The sequence below is a fragment of the Sinocyclocheilus grahami genome, unplaced genomic scaffold (genome assembly GCF_001515645.1).
Source record: "Sinocyclocheilus grahami isolate Dianchi unplaced genomic scaffold, SAMN03320097.WGS_v1.1 scaffold38.1, whole genome shotgun sequence".
NCBI lineage: Eukaryota > Metazoa > Chordata > Actinopteri > Cypriniformes > Cyprinidae > Sinocyclocheilus > Sinocyclocheilus grahami.
Window position 1 is genome coordinate 761,745 of NW_015505217.1, and position 13,547 is coordinate 775,291.

The 13,547-nt window shown below is 34.6% G+C and overlaps 1 protein-coding gene across 4 annotated transcripts in view; it reads right to left on the reverse strand.

Moving 5' to 3' along the window:
* Positions 1 to 13,547, reverse strand: part of lrrc4ca (leucine rich repeat containing 4C, genome duplicate a) — a 93,018-nt gene that overhangs the window by 32,912 nt on the left and 46,559 nt on the right. For 2 of the 4 annotated variants that reach the window (XR_001608863.1, XM_016267462.1), the window contains exon 2: positions 6,960 to 7,059. The exons of 1 other annotated variant lie outside the window; for it this stretch is intronic. The gene's annotated coding sequence lies outside the window, so the exon portion shown is untranslated. Of the gene's footprint in view, positions 1 to 6,560; positions 6,865 to 6,959; positions 7,060 to 13,547 lie in introns of those variants that run through there. One more of the 4 variants, XR_001608864.1, reaches the window with a different exon arrangement.

Consider the following 13,547-nt stretch of genomic DNA (forward strand, 5'->3'; position numbering starts at 1 on the left):
TATATATATATATATATATATATATATATATATATATATATATATATATATATATATATATCTGTACTCATTAGTGAATGCATAAATTATAATCTCAAAATAGCACCAGATAGATGCACACACTGCTACATGTCAACTGAAGGTTGACAGCATTAGTGGAAACCAAAGAAAAATCTTGTTCTATACCGATATACAATCAGTTAGGATTAAAACACCTTCCTGGAATCACAAATCACAATCACAAAACTGATTCCAAATCAGCATAAAAAGTGGCTTTTTCCAATGACATATCATCATGTTAATGGCCTTGACAGATGGTGTGTGAATATCCTGATCAATACCATTCCAGACCTCTTAACCTTCAGTAGTGCAAAGCAAGACCTGGAGAAAATGAGGCTATTGATCAGGGCAATAGAGTGGAAAGATGCATACAGCATGCTAGCAACAGGCTAACTGCTGCATGTGCACTTCCACTAACATACTAACTTGAACTCACAACCAGTGTTTATCGAAGCAATCTCTGTAATGAAATTACAAGTGTGTGTTTTATAACCAAACCACCTACAGCAAAGGAACGATTAGCTTGACCCAAAAGGGAGGTTAAAGTAATAGTTCACCTAAAAATGAAAATTTGCTGTGAATTTACTCACCCTCAAGCCATCCAAGATGTAGATGAGTTTGTTTCTTCATCACAACAGGTTTAGAGAAATTTAGCTTTACATCACTTGCTCACCAATGGATCCTCTGCAGTGAATGGGTGCCGTCAGAATGAGGCTGATAAACAGCTGATAAAAGCATCACAGTAATCCACAAGTAATCCACACCACTCCGGTCTATCAATTAGCATCTTGTAAAGCAAAAACCTGTGTGTTTGTAAGAAACAAATCCATCATTAAGATGTTTTTAAAATCGCTTCCAACCAAAATACAAGTCCTCTATTAATAATACTGCTTTCTCCAATGGAAAAAGTCGTTTAATCTGTATCAGGAGAGAAATGTGCACAGATCAAGCACTGTTTACAAGCAAAAACAGCTCTAAACAAATATGTCTGTGGATTTTAATTTAAGAGGACAATAGGGGATGGACTTTTTCACTGGAGGAAACATTATTATGGACTATGAACAGAAGAGACCAAAATTGTTGATTTGTTTCTTACAAACACGCAGCTTTCCACTTCCCATGACGTTAACTGATGGACTGGAGTCATGTGGATCACTTGTGGATTTTTGTGATGTTTTTATCAGCTGTTTGGACTCTCATTCTGATGGCACCCATTCACTGCAGAGGATCCGCTGGTGAGCAAGTGATGTAAAAACTAATAGGTAGTTTGCAATCACGTGATTCTGATGAAATGCAGCTGGAGGGCAGGAAGTGATTTTTCTCCATAGAAATCACTAGCAGAAACTCCAAATGCCTGTGTTTTGCGTTGTTTATGGATGCTCAAATCGACCAAACCGAGAAACCACAAGGAGCTTTTATCGTGTACAAAAATGTGTTGCTCATAAGGAGGGAAAATTCAAGAATTTGACTGAAAAACCCAGGAAAAAGTGGCTTGTAAACCTGCGTCTGCGGTCGGGAGGAGCGAAGCCGGACAATGCTTGTGCGTGCAAATGGTTAATATAAGATAATATATTAAAATGTTAATAAAGAAATATAAAAATAGATACAGGGTGACACTGTCAGAACTTACTGAATGCTAAATGCCACACATAGACACGATGTAAATAAGATATTGTTTGCAGTTCACGGAATCGTGAGATTGCGATAAATTGAAGTGAGTGAGTTTTTTAGTGATTAACGTTAGATGAAAACACTATTTGCTCGCTTTCTAGGCAGGCTATAATCGATTCAGAATTTAAATAAAAGTTGTTTTAGGTGCTGCTATAACTTTCATGCAGCATGCATGCATTACAAGTTTCAGGAGTGACATATTCCACATCCCTCATATAAATACGGGATTCACTTTGGAAATAGCTGGTTTACAATCAGGGCTAGTTGCTTAGCCTATATCCATCGCCTTAATGGCAGGCAAGTATTACAATTTAGTTTAAAAATCGCTCCTCTTTATAACATTGTGACGGGGCTGACGAGACGTGAGACGTGTGGATCCATCTGCAAGCTTTATTTAAAGAGACGTGGTATAACAGGCAGGGTCAAACAATGGCAAACAGTTATATAGCGTAGGTCACCGATCGGCAGACAGAATCACAGGGGTGAGACGAGAGGAAGAAATCCAGGAAAACAGGCAAAGATCAGAAACCACGAAAACAGGCAAGGCAAAACAAGGAAAACACGGAGACTCGGAAAGGGGTACAGGCTAAAAAATACTCAGCCGAGAATGGTGGTTTGAGTGGGTGTTATATAGTGAGTGAGGTGATAAGAAACAGCTGTGTGCACTGAGTGCAATCAGTGCAGTGTGCAAATCGTGCAATGAATGATGGGATATGTAGCCCGGGGTGCTATGCAACAGTTTGTGTTGTGCAAGAGTCAATGTAAAGGAAAGGGTGACCTCTGGTGGTGAATAAACGGAAGTCCATGGACCGAATTCGTGACAAACATAAGGATCACGTCCAACATGTTGTGATTATCAATACCTTTCTCTTGTAATAGCGTGGTGGTTGAAGAGAGATCTCCTCATGATTGTAAGGTGCGTTGAGTGTGCAGCAATTAAATGAAAGCGCTATAGCCTATATATATATATATATATATATATATGCATCATGCCTAAAACATCTTTCAAATCAAGTGTAATGTAATTTTTCCACCAGGAATTCCGCTATTAAACACTATTTTTAAAAATAAGCTAAAATAATGTGGGCTAATGTCATGTAAATGTATGTACGAATGATCAACAAGCTCAAGATCACAGTCGGCTTCGCTCCTCCCAACCGCAGACACAGGTTTACAAGCCACTTTTTCCTGCGTTTTTCAATCAAATTCTTGACTTTTCCCCACTTATGAACAACACATTTTCGTACACGATAAAAGCTCCTTGTGGTTTCTCGGTTTGGCCAATTTAAACATCCATAAACAACGCAAAACACTGGCATTTGAAGTTTCTGCTAGTGATTTCTATGGAAAAAATCACTTCCTGCCCTCCAGCTGCATTTCGTGCATCATCAGTGACGTCATGTGCAAACAACCTATTTCTCCTAATCTGTTGTGATGAAGAAACAAACTTGGATGGCCTGAGGGTGAATAAAAGTTCAGCAAATGTTCCTTACCGTTTCTTTAAAGCGTAACTATCTTTCTGTTTACTCTACCTCTAAGACCTCTCCTTGATTTACTAGCAAAATACCTCTGGATCCAGATTTCCTGCTGCGGTGGGAGCTGATCAGGGCCGTAGTCTGAGAGATTAGCAGCTCCTAGAGCATGTAAGCTTCTGTAACCGCACAATTGACACAGAACAACAAACAATGAAGTGAGTCCCTCCGCACACTCAATCAAGGGATTGCACAAAGTCAGAAAATTGGCATCTCTTGGAATAAGAGAGAATTCAGTGTATGTGCAAAAACCGATGCTGCAACTCGCTTTTCTTAAGAGGATTTGGGATATCAGCTAAAAGCAGAGCGCTCATACAGGTATCTGTAGAGTTGATGGCTGAGTTAAGTCGAGACGTGCTGATGTTGTGCCAAGAAGCAAAATCTACACACTACAATGTAACACGAGTAATGCTGTTTGGCTGAATCAAATGTGTTAAGTGTCAGATAAATGTTTGCGCTTGCAAATCTTACATAAATGCAATGCTAGCTTGATGGTAGATCATTGCAAGCGTTTTAGTAGGTGTTGCTCTTACATATTGATTTGAAACCAATTTATATGCTTTCAGTACTGGAAACTGTGAGGAGAAAGAATGACATTGACAATGTAAAGGTATAGTTCAGCCAAAAATGAAAACTATTTCATCATTTTCTCATTCTCATGTCATTTTAAACATATATGACTTTCTATCTTCTGTGAAAAAAAGGCAAAAATATCATAAAAGTAGCATTTGACTCACACACAGTTTTGTTAGTGTTAACTGAAATAATAATAATAATAAAAATGTTTTGTTAATTGAAAGAAAGCTGAAAATGAAATATAAATATTAGATGAAAACTTAAAAAAGTGATTGCTTATTCATGATAAAATTGATAAAAATTCTAAATAGAAAAACAAACAACAGCTAACAATGTATATATATATATATATATATATATATATATATATATATATATTAGAGATGCACCAATACCACTGGTACCGGTATCGGGCCGATACTGAGCTCCTGTACTCATAATCGTTAAAATGCCCCAATACCAAATGCCGATACCACACAAAATGTGATAAGTGCCATATTCAGACAAAGAAACACTGACAACAGAACAACAGACAGCAGAATGGAGTTATTAGAGATTAAGGATGTATACGAAGTATATGTATGCAATGAATATAATGTTAAACATTCAGTATTAACGCCTGTATAGCTGATGTGTGCGAGCTGATAAGCAAATCACGCTGAGTGGATTGAGCGAGCGGCAGCGCAGATGCGCAAGTTTGTCGAGTGAATATACCTTTCTCACAGACATCACTGGAAAGTTTGTAGTTCGGTCGGATACGTCATAAACAAGTAAGTAAAACAATGCACAAGTTACTTAGCGGTATGGAGAGAGAGAGAGCGTGAGCGAGTGCGTGCGCAATTCTGTTGTGTGATCTTTGATGTTCACTCACTTAGCACACACATCATTTGGATTAAAAATAAGACCATTTATAGGAGCATTCACTATAAACATAATTTATTTTCAATCTTAGGCATACACGACTTTCATGCGAAAGTGAATCTAGCCTGCGAAATGCGCTAGGCTGTACTACTTGTCCCTCTCATTCTGCATCAGTACAAATACGTGCACGCGCTGCGCGTTTTGCTTGCTTGAGCGTTTCTGCATTATATGAGTGGCTTTGGAATATAAATCGCAGCACGTTTCAGATGAAAAAAACACAACTTCTATTTCTGAAAGTATCACAGTTAGGAGATTTATAACAAGTGGTTCCCTGCATTATTACATTAAAGCGCATGATTACAGTACTAAGCCGCTGCAATGGAGCAGCTCTAATGCTATTAAATTAAAGATTATGTACCATAGAGCAAAAAAATTAACAGTGAATGTAACAAAGACTTGTAAAATACATTTTAATGGCCATAATTAAGTGTAAAAAAAACCTGAAGGATATACAGTCAAACCAAAAATGATTCAGAGACCAGATATAATTTTTGATATTTTTTTTAGTGGGTGCAGGACACTATAGTTAATTTATGTAAAGTGAGGACAGCAAAATAAAGTAAACTGTGATAAATTATACCCAACAATTCTTCATACGGTGAACTACCAGTAAAACTGATAAAAAATGTGGGACCAAAAATTATTCAGACCGAGTCTGGGAAAAAAGTGAAGTTGAGGTTTTCATGAAGCTGGATGACAGAATGCCCAGGAGACTACAGGCTGTCATTAAGGCTAAGGGTTGCCCGACTAAGTATTGATAGTTGTGTAAATACTGTCATACTAACAGCTGTCTGAATAATGTTTGGTTGATTGTAATCCATTACATACCTTTCTATCAAAGTTATATAACATTATCAAGCTGAATTTGTTCTGACACAGTTTAACTCTGAGTTCTTGTCATATTTTATTACTATTTTCTAAACTATAGCAAATAAACTGTGATAATGTGAGAAATGTTGAAGGTGTCTGAATACATTTTGGTTTGACTATGTATTTGATAAATTAAGTTAACCAACTAACACTATACATACTCTTTTGGTTTCTGTACCCAATATTTAAAAAATTTACAAATGCAATAAAAATATTGGTATCGTTACTCGGTATCACTCGGTATTACCAAAAATAAAAGTATCGGCATCAGGCGAGTACTGGAAAAAGTGGTATCGGTGCATCCCTAATATATACACACACACATGTAAATACTGAATACTGAAAATTGAAAAAAGCTAATTCAAATTATTAATACTGAAAATAGAAAAAAGCTAATTCAAATGATTAATAAATACTATAATGATATAAATCTAAAACTGCTCATATGTGCTACATTTAAATTATTTTATATAATGACTTGTGTGAGTGAAAAACAAGTTTAAAAGCTGATTAAATCAACTCTCACTTAAATTTGCATATATGCAAATAAGGTATGTCAAAACGTGCCATATCAGATTTGATGTCAATGATGCCACATTTAATTGATTCTTGTGCCCCAACCAATAATTATGAATATGTACATATGCATGTTATTTTGCGCATATTCAAATAGTCTAAAATAAGAATCAACCACTACAGAAAAGGGGCATATTTTCAGTCATCATCAATCTAGATTTCAGTAAGGTCCTGTATGGATTACTGTTATGATGGAGCCTTTTTGTTCATTTTTTGAGCTTGACAGTTCCTAGTCACCATTCACTTTAACTGTATGGAAAACTGCAGTATGAGACGGAGGAAAGAACATCACACATGTTTAGAATGACATGAGGGTAAATACAGTACATGATGACAGAACCTTCATTTCTGGGTGAACTATCACTTTAAGCAAATTTAGGAATCAGCAAGAGACAACAACATTTATCCGAAGAAGGGTCAGATGAGCTGGAGATGTGTAATGCACCAGTCAGAGTAGCATTTAGCATCAGCAAATCAGGAACAATTGCTCATATGCCTTAAACGAACTTGTCAGCTACTATACAGTGTGATTGATACCAGTAACTCACACCATCCGGCTTATTTGCGACACAGATGAAGATGATCATCATCTCTTGTGGTAATGCTGATGAAAATGACAATAATTATGATGAGATAGGGTGGGTGGGGTATTGCGCTTCTACCATCCGCAGGAACAAAAAAAACAAAACAAAAAAAAGGTAAATACTCCCCTAAATTTTGATGACACATCAGAGAGTGCAATAAATCACTCACTTCCCTTCTTTATTCTGTTTCCTCTAGAACGGTGGAGGGAAAAAGTGCCAGACGATGAGGGGATGAACACAGCACGCTTCAGTGGCCATGACTGCACTCCCTGGGAAGAAAAGCAGTCTGTCAGGACCATTATTCAGGATAAAATGCCCTCTTTTCCTCTGATCTTGGACCAGCTGAACCTATTCTTAAAGAATAGCCCCGGTGATATTGAATGCTACTGTTCACAAAAACTAAATGAATGAAAACAACTTTAATGAAAAACAAAAAAACTATCATAACCGGGGAAACAAATAACCTAAACTAAAACACATTTTCATGACATGAAAATAATAACGGCCACAGATTAATTTTAGTTTTCGATACATGGTATATTATAAAACTTGCAACCTCCACAACCTGCCTGCATTAAACATAAAAACGGGAAACAGGAAGACTGTTAAAAAGACATACATAGACAATAATCTGAAACTAGAAAATTACAAAAATAAAAGAAAACACCAACAAACAACCACTTAATAAATAAGTAAATAAATAATTTAATGGAGTGGAAACCAAATTTTAAACTAGAAATCTATAAAAATAAAGAAACTAACCAAACGTAAATCTAAAATAAATAAATGGTAAATAAATAAACAAATAAATACATAAATCTAATTGAATGGAAGCTAAAGCACAAATCTAACTAAATAAACAGAATAAGTAAATAAATCAAACTGAATGATAAAATCTAATTGAATGGAAGCTAAAGTACAAAACTAATGGAAAAAACCAGAATAAAACAAATAAGTAAATAAATCAAATTGAATGAAAACTAAATGAAAAAGTATAAAACTAATGAATGAATGAATGAATCTAAACTGAAAATAAAATATAAATAAACACTAAAAAACAGTGATAGTTTGTTAACTATCGCAGTGTAGACTGTGCAATTATCATAAATTTTTTAAAAATACAGTAATTTGACTTAAATGTATTATTTATACTTGTTCACTTTAACAATGACTATAGGCAAACTGTCACTTCCATTGTGCCTCAGCAGTCACGACCACTTTTCTACGGAAGATTTCAGAGTCAGTCAAGCTAAGCTTCCAGCATTCTCCCACAGCGAGAGCTTCCACACCGTCCAATCACAAAGCCATCAGAGCAGTAAAGCTTCATGACAACACTGATACCATGACAACGCAAACCATCCCCTCCGCCTGTAAACATAGTCCAAGTTCACTATCATCTGTGCATGAGTTCACAAACAAGCTGCGGGCCGCACTTTGGGTGATAAAAGAACAGCAGCAATTCTTAGATGCTTCCTGATGGAGACAAAATGAGAGGGTCAGTCTATTCAAGTTAAATTTGCTGGGTCCTTCTGCGTTTGCCGGGGAGTTAATCTGATATATGGCCATAGGCTGAATCTATTTGTGTAAGAGCCTCTGCCCTTGGCTCATAGATCAGTCAAGCAGCCCTTGCTTGCTCTGTACCTTCTGTAATGGATGACTGCAGAAAGAAGCAATGCAGGTGCACCTTAAGAAACCCTAAACTTGAGGGAAAAAGCCACGGCAGGCAAGTTAGGCCATCAGGCAGGTTATAAATATTTGCTCAGGTCATTCTTCTTCCAGTATCAAAGAGCACCTCCAGCCGGGTTGAGGAGAAATGGGATACATGTAACAGTAAAATATGAAATGTGAGAAAGTGTATTCTTAAGGGATAACTCACACAAAAAATACAACTGTTACCATTTACTTGTCCTTATGTAGTTCTAAACCAGATTATTATTATTTTTCTTTTTTTTTCTTGAGTGAAATAGAGAAATATACTATAAGCACCACTACTGTACACAAAAGATAATGTAAATATCATTTGTCAGAAGAATATTTTTGTACACCTGCAATCAATCTGTAATTTTGCAATAAATTATGCAAAAAGTGTGAATATTTCATACTATTATTATAAAATATAACTGGATTGCATGTATTTAGGATTACTACTATACTATACAATTGGCCTTCTTTGGAGCCCAAAAGAAGGCAATATATAAAAAAAAAAAAATTATATATATATATATATATATATATATATATATATATATATTCCATATATTGGAAGTAAATGGGGTCCAAAACAACACTGAGATTAAAAAACAAAAGAAAAATAAATTAAAAAAGAAAAAAGAAGAAGAAAAAAAAGAAAACTCTTTTGTGATCAACAAGATGAAAATGAGCATCATGAAACAAATTTAAGGATACATACTATTGACAAAAAAAGAAAAAGAAAAAAATTAAAATTATTTTCATTAAATAAAAACAGATGCCATTTTAGTCATAATAAAAATAAAACAGACTTAAATTAATTAACATGATGTTTTGTAATATTGACTAAATTTAAAAGAAACATTGTCAAAAGACAAAAACTATGACTTAAAAAAAGAATAAATAATGCAATGTGTTTTGCCAACAACTGAACTGCTGTCTGCTTCAATAGATTCAAATTGTATATAATAGTTCAATAAATAAGAAGCTAAAATGGAGTAACTTTGGGGTTTGGGCCAATATATATATATATAAATTATTTTGAAAATAAATCTTATGCTCACAAAGACGCCATTTAATTAATAAAAATACAGTAAAAACTGTAATATTGTGAAATATTATTGGAATATAAAATAATTGCTTTCTATTATAATACATTTTAAAATGTAATTTATTCCTGTGATGGCAAAGCTGAATTTTCAGCATCATTACTCCAGTTTTAAGTGTCACATGATCCTTCAGAAATCATTCTAATATGCTGATTGATTTGCTTATATCTAATCAATTCTAATCTAGTTACGTGATAGATTTTTGTTTCATGATTCTTTGATGAATAAAAAAAATTAAAAGAACAGCATTTATTTGACAGAATTTTTTTTTGACATCACAAAAGCCATTTTGACATCAATTTACTCAATCAAAAAAAAAAAAAAGTACTGACCCCAAACTTTTGAACATTCGGCCAAATAGTTCATATATTTCCTTCAGCCGCTGAAAATTGTTCTAAAAGAAACCAAAGAATCAAATTTTATGTGTCTTCAATCAGCTCTGATTTTACCACTCACATACTCTGGTCTTAACCACCACAAACACACAAGCAGAGCGATACAAACAGCATTACAAATGACATTTTACAGCCTGCACTGGAATACATTACAAAACCAGCCTTCCCAATCCTGACCTCCAGAACGTGTCTGAAAAAGTAAGATGTGTTGTGTGTGAGCGACTCTAGATGAGAGCGAGAGTAAAGCTGATAGAGATGGAGAGTGATAGTGGTGTTCAGGGAAGAAAGGTGGCGGACGGCTAGTGAAAGAGAGCAGGCCTTTTTGCGGCGGCTTTCAGTGCGAGAGGAGGCCTGTCTGAAGAGGTTATTTATTTTTCATCTAGAAATGGAAAGTGAAGAGTGATGTGGAGAGAGCCTCGCTGGAATTATACTGGAGACAGTGAAGGCGCCGGAGTCTCCCGGCATTATTCACTCCCGCTCTCGGCCGTCTTGATCTCGAGGAGGGAGCTGTTGCTTGATGTCTCTCATCCTAAATAGTTGCACTTTCTCAAAGCCTCCTCAATAGGTGTCCTCCTTCTCATTTCAAACTCAATTATTGCAGCAAGTGAAAGTCTTGGTGCTCCATAATCAATCCACAGTCCCATCAGGCCTCAGGAACATGCGCTCCGTGGGACGGCTCATTAAGGGCCCACTAGTACACTTTGCCTTATTATGGAAAAACCTAGTTCTTGTTGCGTCCCGTGTGGCTCGGTCTCACAGAGCAAAATCTGGTACTTTCCTGGTCGCAATAGCTACTGCTAGTTCTGTTAGTAAACAACTTAGTCAAGTAAAATAGTGTTTTTTTCAGATATGAGGTCTTTTATGGCTCAAGAGTTGACTCAATTCTTTCCATTTTTATTATAATGCATTTCTTTCCCTTTTTTGTTATATGAAGATCATGTCTTCATCTTTTTTTTGGCGGGGGGTGGGGGGCTTTCAGGTATTTTTTTTTTTCACACTCTGCCAGAGTTTCAATCTCAAAATATGATACTGTTTGCAAAAACATATTTATTAATTATTGAAATTATTAAAATTACATTCTGATAGTAAAATTTAATTAAATTATAATCATCTGACTAAATAGTGAAATGTACTGTACAAACCAATTAAATATTTAAAAATAATATATAGAAATAAGAATGAGTATAAAAATATAAATTAACATGACTGTCCCTCAGTTGTAAAAAATCAGGAAAAACCAAGGTAATTTTCACATGTGAACAATATTTTTGTTCGTTAAAATTTTTTTTTTTTTGATGTAACACGATGCAAAAAAGTGTGAAAATATTTAATTGTTATTCGTGTTCGTATTAATGGATTATGTTTAGGGTAAATAAAAAGCTAGCTATGAAAAAAAAGTTAACCTTCCAAAAATATTAAAAACATCTTATCTGCGACATAATACATAATTTGACTTTAGGTTAAAACTGCATATATTCAGAAAAATGTAAGATAATTATCATGTGATATATGTATATACATTGGCATTCAAAAGTTTAGGGTCAGTAATTAAAAAAAAATAAATCAATCAATGCTTTTAAGCATGGACTCATTATATATATATATAATTTATTTTTTAATTAACTTTCGATTCATGAAAGAAAAAAGAAAAATCCACAAAAAAATTAAGCACAAATCTATTTTCAACATTGATAATAATAAGAAATGTTTCTTGAGTCGCAAATCAGCATATTATAATGATTTCTGAAGGATCATGTGACACTGAAGTCAGGAGTAATGATGCTGAAAATTCAGCTTTGCGTCACAGGAATGCACCTTTTTGACATTTCCGGGTTTCTCAGCAGCGAAAGTCGTCATAGTTGGGTTAACTTGAATAGCAGTGACTGGGAGAGTACTACAAATATATTTTTTGCATTCCCATTTGGTCAAATAGCAAAAATAAAACTCCATGATAGTGTTTTCGTGACTTTCAATAAAAGGAAAAAAATTGAGAGACTGATGACGGCAGTCAGAAGAGAGAATGATGTCAAATTTACTGTCCCTCCCATAGACGCTGCATTAGAAACACTCTCGCATTAGCTTTCTTCCCCTCATGCTCCTTTTCAAGGAATATTCTGAGTTCAGTATAAGTCAGTATAAGTATAAATAAAGAAAAAAGAAAAAAGAAATTATTATAATAAATAAATAAATAAAATCATTGACATTATACTTACAATGGAAATCTAAGGGACAGATTTGTAAATAAATATTATTATTAGGGATGCAACGAAACCATTTTTTCAGAACCGATACCAAAAATTCTGAGTATCGGCCAATTCCGATCCGATACCAGCGCAGTTTTTTTTTAAAATCAGTGTAGAATTTCTATACTTCTGTGGGTTGACCTGATCATCACTCTTGTGAGTGTTAAACACAATCTGCTAAATATAGACAACTTCATTTTAATGAAAAATAACAAATGAAAAAATATATATAATCATAATCAATGACAAAAAATACTATTATAAACTAGGTTAGTGGATAATTCAGCAGCAAAAGTTATTCTAGAATAATCATGGGTGCACAATAATTTTATAAAACCATTTATACATTTAGTGAAAACGACATTATTTAGTGGGGAAGAAACAAACGTTAATAAGTGTAGTAGGACTAAATCTGGTAAAATGTTACCCATTGCTCTTTGTATTGTTGTAAAATACATTCATTAAAAACAAGTAGCCTAAATGTGTGTATATATATATATATATACTATACAATTAAAATACATTTCACAATAATAAAGACATCAACATATGATAGAACAGAACAAAAAATACACTGATAATCTTTCATTGCGCAAAAGTATAATACGAAAGGCTATGGCTCCAATACAGAGCGGCACAAAGCGCTTATGCGCATCCCGTGAGCAGAATGATGCGCTTGAAGCAACACGTGCACATGCAACGTGCAGCGCTCCGCATAAAAAGGGAAGAGATATTGCTGCGTTGTGTATTATATCTGTGCAATATTTTATTGAGTCTTTTCTTTTAGCAGTTTTAAATCTCAGTTATTGTGCGCTCTTGAAGAGAGTTTCATCGTTTTGACTGTAGTAATCGAACGCGACGCGCAGTTTGAATGCTGAATGGAGGATGACAGACAGACACAGCGGGGAGAAGAGTTTACGTCAACTTGACTTAAATATTCATCTATACTTCGCATTAAACTATATGGAACGGCTTCAGGACACTTGAAATATAGTGCACGAAAACTTTATGGTGCTTTATAATGTTTTTGTGCCTTTCGTGGGGCTTAACAATAACACAGAATAGTATATGCACAATATCGGATTTGGATCGGTGTCGTCTGACCGATACCCGATCCGGCAGAAAATGGCAGTATCGGAGCCGATACCGATCCTGAGTATCAGATCGATGCATCCCTAATTATTATAAATGTTAAGTATTATTCGTATACTATTATTGTATTTATTAATATTTTGTTATCTTTTATTTTTATATGTTCAGCTTTCATTTAAATTTTAGTTTGTTTTAGTACATTTATGTGCTTTTTCATTTTTATTTTTTT